The following is a 12,752-nucleotide window of genomic DNA, read 5'->3' on the forward strand; positions in this document are numbered from 1 at the left end:
TCTCTTCAAAATAAACTGGGGAAAATGCTTCATAGCAGAATCCCTCCCACTCTGGCAGTCACTCTGCTGGGATCTAGGGAGAAAAGACAAAGCCTTTGCCTGGAGGCCATACTGCTGGCCTGTGCTGTCAGCAACCAACAAGCAAGTTACAGAACCTGCTGCAACAAGGAAAGACTTGTCAAAGGAGAGGGCATGTCTAAGTTTCACATATATCTCAGCAAAAATGAAAACTAGACCCAAGAAATCAGTCACGTCTATGTCCCAGCCCAGCAGTTCATGACCAAAGTACACTCAACACAGTCTGCTATAATATGACTTATTGTCAAGAGAGTATTTCATAAAATTTCTTACTGCAAAGGAATCTCAAAGCTTAGACCCCACTGACATATTAAGCTAGAGATGTTTTATAAGTAGACATTCATTCCTTTCTCAATTACTAATTCTTGTGGAACACAGATATAATTCTTAGTATGACTATTCTCAAAGACTCAAAACTATTCATTTCTAAACTAGAGAGAACAAAATAATATACCATTTATAAGTTACCAAAAGTATCTAGACGTTTCTTTTTGACATGAGACTGTCATATTACATATAATTCTATTGAAATATGTAAATATATATAAATGTATATGATTATATTTCAAATGAATTCTAAATAGTATTTCCAAATCTGTCAAGAAAAAAACATTTCAACTTAATTATTTAAAAATTCTTCCAGTAATCTTTAGATCACATACCTTACAGAATCTTAAAAAAATAAGTTATATGGAAAACTGACTTATTTGAAGTCAAAAATTTCAAATCTGGATATCTCAAAGATGAAGTTTACAAATTGTTTTTAATTAATGGAATACAAAGAAAAGCAATGATTCAATATAAATATTGCTATATTTACATACATATAATGATAGACATACATACCAAGTATCATAATGCCTATAGAAGTTATTTTTTAATCCATAATATAATTTGATATAGTCACAATTCTTTTAATTTTCTGAGGTAACATTGGTTTAGAACACTGTGTAAGTTTCAGGCGTGCAACATTATAAAGCAACATCTGCATGCATTACATCGTGCTCATCACTGACAGTCTAGTTGCCATACCTCACCGCATGACTGACCCCCATTCCTCCTTTCACCCCCCTTCAGGCCCCCTTCACTCCGCTTCCCCTCTGGTAACGACCTATCTGTTGTATCCCTCTATAAGTTTTTTGTTCTGTTTTGTGTGTCCTTTGTCTTGTTTTTCTTTTTCTTTAACCTAATATAAAATGCAAAATCTAAAAGGGACGTAGGGAAGCAAATTAAAGTCATATGTAAGCATTTCAATGCTTCTACAACACTTAAAAACTCCCACTCCACAGGACCCTAGAGGCAGGTAAAGAGCAGAAAGCAGAAAGGTCTGAAGTGAATCAAGATACAAACTATGTGAGGCTGATTACAAATACAGGCACATACTCATAAATCATGCAGTACAACGGGCCAAAGGCAAGAAGGCTCTGCTAATCAAATGGTTAAAATCACAGTGGAAATGAAACCTGGGGACAGGATGATTCACAGATCACAGCAAAACAATCCCCAAGTCAGCTATACTCACACTGGTGAAAAGAACCCTCCCAAGGCTTCGGCTGCCAGTTCTTCTCCACGCTGGGATCAGAAAGGCCTTTTGCAGAAACTCCAGAAGAGTTCAACTCACTCAAGGAGCTGGGCTTGCCCTGAGACCAGCAGGCAAGCACTGCAGAGTCTCTGGGAAAATCTCACAGTAAGAGCTCCAAGATGTGAACTTGAAGAGAAACTAGAGGCTCCCCAAAGGAAGCAGAATAAAGAGTTTGAGAGAGTAACATTCGCCTCAAACTCCGTGGGGGAAATCAAAAATCTGCCCTGAGTTCTTCCAACAAATCAGAGAGCACATTTTGTCACTAGTTGGGAAACAATCTCACTACCACATGATAAACTAAAAACCAAAAACCCAACTAGAAAACATTAAAATCCCCAAATCATGACACAACTATTTGCCTTTTCTAATAGCTCTACAGTTTGTTTGAGAGTTACAGACAATATTATGTTATCCTCACTTTCTACACATAAGAACATTTGGGCTCAGAAAGGTTTGTTGGTCTTGCAAAATGGCAGATCTCAAATTATAACCAAATCTCAAATCCCACACTCTTTAGAGCAAGCAAAGAGTTTGAGAACCTTTTCCAAATCTCAGACATCTGAGAAAGCACAAGGGCTGACTAAACCAGCATGATGTACTGGGTGCGAATAAACTCTTGTTTCAATTGAGTGCTATGTTCTCATTTTATTAACATACAAATGTGATTTCAATCCAAGTGCTAGAATGTGAAACATGAGAACTTTCTTGTGACTGAGCATTTAAGTTTTTTATTACAAGGAGGTTATGGACAATTTAGTCTACAAGAGGCCTGTTTGCAGTTTGGTTCTTGAGAAGAGGCGATAAGAAAATAATGGGCCTTTATCTACAAGTTTCAAAGTCCTTGGAACTAGCTGGAATAAAAACTGCAAGGGATTTTAGAAATGTGCAAGGGATAGGTGTTGAGCACTGGAGCTCAGCTGTCAACCGGAGCGTGGTGAGTAGTGGCCAGGGAAGCCGAGGGTCAGAGACGAGGTCTGGGAGGGTGGTGGCAGTTGCAACTGATTCTGTGAAATGGCCTCAAAAATTAAATGTGAAAAGGAAACAGAACCTCACAAGTGTTACAGCATTACTGTGCACTGACATCCAAATGAACTCAGTCTAACCTTATGCCATGCCCAAACCACTCTTCTTACAAGCAATTTCAAACAACTTTCCTCACTCTCCCCTGTCTTCCTCTTGAGGTTCTATCTCTATGTGGATGTTCTGTGATTATACAAAACTGTAACATTTCTAACCAATGAAAGCATCTTAAATACAGCAAAAAAAAAAAAAAAACCATAAACTAGGGAAAAAGTACATCCTAAAGTATCCTGAAGACTTTGTGCAAATCAATAAGAACCCAAATATCCCATCAGTAAAATGGATAAAAAGAGCAAACAGGAAAAAAATACAAATAAGCAGTATACATATAAAAAGACACTTACTCACTGATAATTCCACAAATACAAATAAAAACAACAATGGGATGTACACTTTTTCATCTAATTGGCAAAGATGAAATTGGTTATCGAAATCCATGCTGAGGAGTGTGAAGAAAGAAGCACTCCAGGCAGGGCCAGTGTTAGTGAAAAGGTTAAACCCCTTCAGGAGAGCAGTTTGGCAACCTGGATCGAAGCCTGGAAAACTGCAGGCCTTGTGACCAGCGATCCCACTTCTAGGACGTTAGCCTAAAGAAGATAATTGGTTCCCAGTTATGAATCGTCAAATCCATTAAGAACAGAAAGTATCAGTTCAAAGGTTCACAATCTCCACAATTCCAAGAGCAGGAAGTCCTATCACATCAGGGAATCAGATCAACGTTGAGTGTACAATGTGTGAGTGAAGTGCTTCCTTGCTCAAGTGTTTTCTTGTTTTACAAATTTAATTTCAGTTCAAGTGCCAGAATGATAAGCTTGAGGCCTTTCAAAAGTAATTTATACAGCTCTATTGCTTCCTTGACATTTTTATACTGAATTTAAGTCATCTACTTTAAAGCTTATTCATTCTTCATGCACATGTGTGTGTCACTCAAGACAAACTCAGCATCAAGTAGGATCCAACTGTGGCATCATCATCTCCCCAACCAAAGCATGTCTTGTCTGCAGAAGGGAAGGAGGCCATCTCTGGAGCTTAGTGTCCTCGTCCTCATGTAGATTGCAGACTGCTGGGTGTCACACCTGGTCTTAGTAAGCTCTCAATAAAGGGCAGTAGTATCATCGTCACTATGAAAGCCACTTCTCCTTTCTGTGGATTCTATGGTTCTACAGCCCCAACACACCTACCACCCAGGAACCTAACCTCATTTGCTTCTGTACTGCAAAACATCATCTGCACCTCTAAAACTAAAGGCTTAATATAGCGGAACCACATACTACAGGGTGTATGTGGTTCCTGCAATGTGTAAGGCTGCCCAATAAGAAGAAATCTAAGGAGTTGGAAACCATTTGGAAAAATCCTTGACACTATCTCATGTTAGATGTGCACGATTTTGCCTCTACCACTGGAAAACACTTCCTATTCTCAATGCCAGGCTCTCTACATGGGTTCTGGCAGCAGTATCTCTTCATTAATGACCATCACCAACTATCCCAGGCTGTCTCTCAGATTACAGACTGCACCTGCTGCCAATCAAAAATAGCCAGAACTTGCTTCTGTACATTCCTTAGTTTCCATTTCTGCCCAGACACTGAGTTTTGTCTGGCATAACAAGTAGTGTATCACTTTAATAAGTTGTGTTATAACAGAGTTCTACTAAATATTATATAGAAATAATCATCACATTCAGGAGTGCTCATTAGAAAACTAAAATAGTTTGTGATTCAGTTTCAACATTAGTGTCAAAAGACTCCTGAGATGCTTTAACTTGAAGGGACATGATCTAAAGTACCATCAGACTTAGGGTTACCCCTAGGGAAAAATATACATTTTATATTTAGCAAATATCTCCCTTACTTATATGAGCAATTTGACATCCTGCTAACTTTTGCCTAAATTCATTCTCTTTATCATCTTTATAAAGGCATATGCCCTAAGGCTGTCTATTTCTAATAAAGTTCCAATACAATGAAAAACAGAAATCCTAAATTATGATACTGTGTTTGCTGACTATCTGTAATTGATATTATGGGGTAGGGGTAATGTGATTTGAGCTACAATGTATTTTGAAGGGGTCCGGAATATGTCATTGTGGCCTAAAAAATTATTTTGAGTTGAAGGCACTATAGTTCCTGAAAAATCTTATCTACCTAAAAGCAGAGCCTCTCAAAAGAACTCAATTGTCATAAATCCTCTCCATAGGAGCAACCAGGGAAGACTGAATCTTATCAGCAGAGATAAATCTCCACAGCACACTTGAACAGACATTGTCACAAAACTATCATATCTCTTATAAATTCTCTAATAGGAAAGACCGATTTATCTTTCCAAAAAATTATTCGTTTTCCTATAGGTTCCCTTCCTGCCTGGTCAGCCCCTCTATTAGGAAATCATTTTTTCCCCCATTAATGCCCTTCTCTCTCCCCTTCTCCTATTAAGATGGTATATAAGCCACAAATTCTAACCCTTGGCCCATTTTAGTCATGTTTTTCTGTGGTTAAGTCTGTCTTTTCTCTTGCTTATCTATCTCTTATCAGTTTAATTGGAAGCTCCCCAAATAATGAACCTAAGAGGGTAAAGTTTTTCCTCTCTGACAATTTAAAACTATGAAATACACTGTATTATGAGTGTATATGAAAACCACTGAACTTTTTAAACCATAATTGCAGTCAAACAATGATATGATTAATACTTCCTCTTTAAGTCTTCCTCTTTCCTCGCTTTTCTTTAAACTTCCTCTTAATCTTTGTTTCTCTTATACTGTTTTCAAGTATTATTCTCATAAGTATAATTTAGCAGAAATAATTTGTTTTCTCTTTCTACTTCTGATAAACCAGAACAGATAATTATTAAGTGTTAAAAATGCTACTCACTTTTTGCCAGTTTATAAAAACCTCTCAAGTACAATCAAGCTAAAACATCATATTGATTAAATAAAGCAAGTTGCTATTTCACCAACCACTGAGAACTGGAAGCTTTCTGAAATATACAGAATTAAAACACAGTCACTTTGTATAAAACAATGATATTCCCCTCACCAGAGCTTATTGTTTTAAAACTGAGTTGATGATAAAAATAAAAAGACAAACCAAGAAAATTAGTCCCAATTGGCACAAAGATAAATACTGTGTAGCAAAATATGAAAAAAAAAAAACATAGGGACACCCCCCTCCCTCCAGAGAAAAGCCTTTCTGCTCAGATGGCCTCAACCCTTCCCTTGGCATTTGGTTCTTTGAAGTTAACCTCAATTAGCTAACCTCCCATGGCTCAGAAGCACAGGGATGCTGGTGCCCACTATTAAGACAGCCTTTCCACACAGCAGCCGTGTGTGCTGCGACACTATCATCCAGCTGTGCAGAAAAGCAGTATGTGCAGTCTGCACATCGCTTTACTGAAAAATCACAATCAAGGGTGCATGGCAGGTTGGATCGCCAACCCATGCCTTGACAAGCTGTATCAAAAGAAAAATTGCCAAGATACCCATTGTGTTAACTTTACATGCTTGTCAACAACCTAAGATTATTCCCTTTGGCAGGTTCAGCTGACCATGTCCCTGCTGACAAACCTCAGGGATGGTTCTGCACTGGCTACAAAACATCCAAATGTGACTGTCTGTCCCCATCCCTTTCAAGCCTAGTGCTGCACCTCAAACCAGCCACAAACTCCTAGCAGCAACCAGAAATCAAGGCTCTTTCCCACTTCCCTCTGCTTGAAACATACTTCCTTTGTTTTCAGAGCTAACTGCTTCTCTTCCTGCAAGACACAGCTCAACTGTCCTCTCTTCCAAGAAACAAACTATTTTCCCACTGGGCACCCACAGCACATTATCATGGTTCCGAGCGGTACATACATGTCTCTGTCCCAGCTTCACCAACAGCCTATGGGGGTGTAGATTCTCACACTTCCAAATATAATTCAAAATTATATTTCCAGTCGCAGAAGACAGTAAGCACATACAAAGTGCTTCGTAATTGGATGAGTGCATAGATGAACAAAACAATGAATAAGCAAGCAAATGAACAACTAAACTAATGGAAGAACTTTCTGGTTGTTGAACTTTCTGAAGAGGGAAGGGTCTTTGTTTAGTCCTCAGTAACATTAAGCCCTAGCTGATCCCTGAAACACCCTGAGCTCCTTACCTCCTTTCAGCTACTCTTCAACTCCACATGCTTATTTCACTTCTACATATCTTCAAATCCAATCCCCACATTCAATCCAATATTTTACCACCTCAGAAGCTCCTGCTTTTTATTTCATAACTGCCCTTGTGTAGTACCTGTAATAACCTACTTGCACTTGTTTCTATAAAGGCTCCCATCTAGACCAAAAGCCCCTCGGGCCCAATTCTTTTGCCCCTGTAATCCCAGAGCCTAACACAGTGCCTGACAAACAGCAGACACTCAATATATATGAGATGGATAAGTGAATGAATGAAGAAAGGAAGATATAACAGTTTTCACACTTTGCTTTTCACTTTCTTTTAACTAAATTATCTAATTTTTCCAGGTAGACTATGATCAAAGAGAGATGATAAGGGAAGACCAAATCATTTATAGTGAAATCGGTGCTTTAATTAAAAATCTGAATACCAGTCTTTTTCTATATCAATATTCACAGATTATCGTCATCTTATTGTCTCTCAGTGTCTATTCTCAACAGCAGAATAGTTTAACAAGTTTTGTTATTGGATAAGGTTGAATCAATCACAAAACTTATATAGGCTATTGTTGCTAGTACCCAAATCTGTCCGGCTCTGTGCCAAGATCTTTCACATATATTTTTCTTAATATTCAAAAACACTCCAAAAGGGTTGCACTTAGAAAATGGGAGCTGAAAAAGGTTAAATAATCTTCCCCATAGTAACTATGCTAGTAAGTTGTAGCACCTAGGTTTACACCCTGGTCCATTCAAACCTCGTACTTTTTAACTAAAATGTCAAAAATCCTAGGCCTTACTTCTTAAGACTAGAATAATGGTACAGACCGGATTTCAAAAGCCTGTGCTTTTATCTTCACTATTACCAGCCGCTAAAATATCATTTATCATTATTAGATATTTTATTGAATCCTTGTTAGCCACCAAATCACTAAAGAGCACAGAAGTCCCCGGGAGAAACAAATGCTGCTTTGGAAAGGCCCCGTAAGTGTGGCAGCTCCAGGCTCTCAATCTAAACAGGGCCCTCCTATTGCTGAGACACTCTGAGGTCCCAGCAATTCTCCAGGATTTCTTTAAAACACCAAGAACCAGGGACTGAGAAAGGGCACTCTGACCAAACAGAGTCAAACTGGTACAACCTTTCTATAAAGTAATCTGTCAACAAGTATTAAAAATCATAAAAATAGGCATATCCTTTGACATAGCAAGTCCACAGGAAGTAGTTGGATAATGTCCAGAGATGTATGAATAAGAACCTAAAAATCAAACAATAGCAGATTGATTAAACTATCCAATATGCAGACATATGATGGTATATTATGCAATAATTAAAATGGCGATACACCTATATATTTCTGCTGTGCTAAAATGTCCACAAAATAGTGTACGCGTAAAAAGCAGATCATAAAATGACTCTTCAAAAGCTACATATGTACTTTTTAAAGTATGCAAGAAAAAAATTTTAAAGGCTACAAGTATATTAAAATATTAACAATGGTGATCTAACTGGTGGGATTATGTGTCTGACTAGAAAGTAGAAAAGAACTTTATCTTATTTTTTAAAATGTTTTCCATAATGCCCATTTTATGGCTGCTAAAATAATGATAAATCAATCTCTTAAAAATGCCAAAGAGCTGGAGATCAAAATCAGTCAGGACAGTTTATTTTCCCAAGTCTTCCTTTTGATACCATCGAGTTCTTTAAATTGTTCATAGCTAAAAGCCTGGAGTAAATTCACAGGGGGATTAAGCCGAAAGAGATTTCCCAGTTTTATCTCCTGTTTTCAATTTTTTACAAAATAATATATATTCTTGGACTTATAGGAAAGCTGACACTGAAGGTTTCGTTTCTAGAATTTAAGCTCAGGTCCTGTAACAAGTAAAGAGAGAAAGAATAAGGGCTGTGCATAAAACTCCATTAGCAGAGCACATAATAATTCTTTCTTACTATGACATATAAAGTGCACATGATGAATCTTGGATGGATGAGGCAATATTTTCTACCAATGCCAATTATAAAGTTGGATTTCAAAAGACAAGGTCCAAAAGTAACAGATATTTTTAAAGACCTGACAAAAGTAATTTCAAGATAAAGTAAGAAAATGTCTTCCAAGACCACAATGATGCTCTACATACCTTAGACCCTCAATAAAAATTCCTTGGTTTGAAAACAAACAGCAGGCAACACTCTTCATTTTCCTTCCGATGGATATAGGTAATTTAAAATGTAGTAAGAATTCAAGTAAATACCTAAAAAGAGAAACTATTTAAAATATACTACAAACCTGGGGTTATAAAAAGAATGTTCAGAGGCTTAAGTATGCAGAAAAATACAAATTTTGTTTACAGGGAACAGGTGGTGCTCCAAAAATCTATTTGTAAACAGATGTGTGGAATTCAGAACACATTTTCCCATCAAAACAATGTTATAATAGTGTTAAATCCCAGCCTGGTCCATGAAGCCTACTTAGCTGTTAGAACTATTATCCTACACCTGCATTTTGTGAATGGCACCCATGGTCTAAGTGAAGCAACCCATAACATTCGGGAGGTAGGAGGGGCCCTCCTTCACTGGGAGCCAAAGGCTCAGGTGAGTCCCTCTCCACAGAGGCTCTCCAGCTAAGAGATGCCACCCGCAAGTCATAATCTCTTCCTGGGGGAAGACCATGTCCAAATGACAAGTCAGTAGGGGAGGAAAGGTTTAAAGGCCCTGCTACCATGCCTCTAGGTGAGATAAATTCTGCAGGGCCATTCCAGCTCCAAAGCTCACTTATATCTGCATCACGGTTCAACTCCTCCTCTGCAGAAGCCTGCTTCTCTCACACCCCCACTAGTAATGATGCCAAGGACAACCCCGGTAAACTTCCTGCACATAAATCTCCATCTCAGAGACTATTTCCAAGATCTAAGACAAAAAGTTAATACTTAGTAAGCTCATTTTATAACTCAGGCACTATGTGAGTGTATGTATGTGTGTGTACATGTATATATATATACACACATACATACACACATATATAGTATAATATATATAATGTGTATCTTACTATATATATCTATGGGTAGGTACAATAATCCCATTTTAAATATGCAGAAACTGAGGCTAAGAGACATCGAATGACTTGCACAAGATCATATGGCAAGTAATTTGAGGAGCCAGGATGTGAATCAAGCTATACCCAATGAAAAGCCAATCACTATGTAAACTAACTCCATCTCCTAACAAGAGCTGCTGAATGTATTAAGGCAGACTCTGCAGCCCAGGGGTTACGGTTGAAGTCAAGAATGGGTGGAGTGGTGAACCATGGTCATCCAGAAAACAGGAATTTATAAAAGGACTTGGGATCCAGGCCCACTGAAAATCAGACACTATGATCAAGGGTTCATATATTGTTAGGCCTGAAGCAAAAAAAGTGGAGGTCCAATGGAACAAGAATTCCAGAATAAAACTACATAGTTATAACCTACTGCATGATAACTCAATCCTAAAAATAACGATTGGCAAATCTTGTCCACCTACAATCAAAATGCTACAATATGTGCATAGAGATTTTTACTATGTAGGAGGAAGGTAGTGCTTCCTCATCTTTTACTCCAATCCCTGGAAAAAGCTTCAAAAACATACATAAACAGTATCTAAAAATGTACTAATGAATTTTTTATTGGGGTACAAAGTCTTACAATTAATATTCAATTTACCCAAGATGTACAACTGCAACTGGTTTAACTTCAACTACAACCAGACCATGGCTTCCCCAAGCTTTCCCTAGCTAGCAATCTTCTTTTATAGAATAAGTGGTTATTTATACCTACTGACGAACAGTGAATGACTAAGAACTAATACTATCCTGCACTGAGAGCCACACTGCCAAAGAACTACAAGACATAAAACCATTCTACGAACTCCGAATAACCATAAATTAATACTATTAACTTTAAGCGAAGTCATTTTTTCATTCTTGCAGATGTAGATCACGACTGACTCAAATGGTGAAAACGAACCATTTACAAGTTTAACAGAATGTAGATTTACTACATCCTTGGAAGAATTGTTAGATTTGTAATACAATCACATCATCTAATGTCAAAGTTAAAAAGTTGAAATATACTGTAAGTCCATAATGTCATTTTAAAATTCAAAAATAATTGGGCCTTATCAGTTGATTTATCTAAGAGTTTGCACATATCTGTCGCCACTTCCTTTAAAAATTCACCAAAACCACTTCTCCCATCCCTACCTTATAATGCACAGCTTTAAACGGTAAAACAAAAAGTATCTGTAATTTCCTTATTTATCAATTTTGCACACAGGAGGTCTCAGCATCCATGTTCAGTTATCATCAACTGCAGTGAGCGGTTCTTTGAATTAAAGTAGATCATTCACTGAGATTTCACACCATGTCAGAACCAAGAATTTGGCATCATAAACCTCAGTTCACTGTTCTAAAATAAGTTTGTACCCTTTCTAACCCTGATTACGGCAATGTTAGGCCCATTTCTTCCCTCTTTCCCCACATTCAATTAATAAAACAAGCCCCAAATCAGAAATACACAGCTATATACAGAACTGCTAAATAAACCTGAGTCTGCCACTTCGGAGGACAGTAATAACAGGCACACCATAACAAATGAGGAGATACCAGCCTAAGAAAAAAATTTCTTCACACCACCTTAAAGTGGTCCAATCCTTTGGAGAAAGAAGAGGAAACAGCCAACTTAAGGCTTCCATACAGACGCCCCCCCAAAAAAAGGAAAAACAAGGTACGCTCCACTCTGAGCCCTACAATAACCCTGTCAAGGGGCCAATATAATCAGTGTATATCTTTTCTTCAATTCCACAGGTGAGGAAATTGAGGCTCAGAAAGACTAACCTTCTCAAGATGACAAAGTTCTAAATGGCTGAGCCAGGAGTCTGTCTTCCTTCCCCTCAGTCACATCAATACCAAAATGAAGTTTAGAGCTAGGAAAACAAAAGAACATGGAGAAGACAATCTGGCCAAAGGTGCATTATCAAACATTCACAAATGTGTCAAGTTTGGGAAACTTCCTATTTCTCCAATGCAGAGACACAGCCAATGCACCCTAAGGTTCTGTTTCTAATAGGCGACACTTCTATTGGGGTTAAGTGCAGGTGCCCTGTTTAAAAAGTGACTGATCCAAATAAATAACAGCTTCAAAAGCTGAAAGTTACCAAGTTAAAAGCCAAAAATAAAGGTCTTAATCTCCTTCCATTATAACCTACCTATATCCCCTTTCCTGAAAAACTGTCTGACCAGAGGAATCAAGGAACTGTCCAAGTAAGTAAAAAGTGTTTGCACCGCCTAACGAAAACCATGTCTTTGTAGTGACAATGGCAATCCTGTCACGTTTCACTATTCCTTAAGTGCCTCCTGAAAAGGTGTATTCAGGCACTACCTAAAATTATTAGGCTTCCAAATTTGTGAAGCAGTATTAAATAGTGGACGATTTTTTTTTTTAACTCTGGGCTGAGAACGGAAGTCAAGTTCAGATTCTCTTCCTTCCTCAAGCGAGCAACTGAATTAAACAGCACACGCACACACACCCTACAGAAAAAAAAATATATATCTCGAGGCTTTCTTCACCTGTGGCAATCGACACAATAAGTCCAGATTTGCTGGGATTTAAGGCTCTTCTCTCGGGGAGTGAGGGGGAAGGCGGGTGGGTGAGGGGAGTACAGGAGAGAATGAACGGGTGCCTAAGTTTTCAATCGGATCATTTTTCTCAACTTAGGCAGCTCTTTCTTTCTTTCCTTCCTTCCTTCCTCCCTCCCTCCGGGCCGGAGCACACACTCAGCTTTGCCAGCACGGGCACCAAGGCCAGGGCCCGAGGGTGGCGCTGCCGC

General features: G+C 38.2%; 1 protein-coding gene across 2 annotated transcripts in view; it reads right to left on the reverse strand.

Annotated features, from left to right (window-relative positions):
- HECA (hdc homolog, cell cycle regulator) overlaps positions 1-12,468 on the reverse strand; it is a 35,479-nt gene extending 23,011 nt beyond the window's left edge. The window contains exons 1-2 of one of the 2 annotated variants that reach the window (XM_015592123.2): positions 11,761-12,468; positions 9,026-9,139 (exon numbers count right to left, since the gene is read on the reverse strand). The gene's annotated coding sequence lies outside the window, so the exon portion shown is untranslated. The remainder of the gene's footprint in view (positions 1-9,025; positions 9,140-11,760) is intronic. The other variant, XM_015592124.2, reaches the window with a different exon arrangement.
- Positions 12,469-12,752: the final 284 nt, after the last annotated feature.

Source organism: Pteropus alecto, unplaced genomic scaffold, assembly GCF_000325575.1.
Source record: "Pteropus alecto unplaced genomic scaffold, ASM32557v1 scaffold185, whole genome shotgun sequence".
NCBI lineage: Eukaryota > Metazoa > Chordata > Mammalia > Chiroptera > Pteropodidae > Pteropus > Pteropus alecto.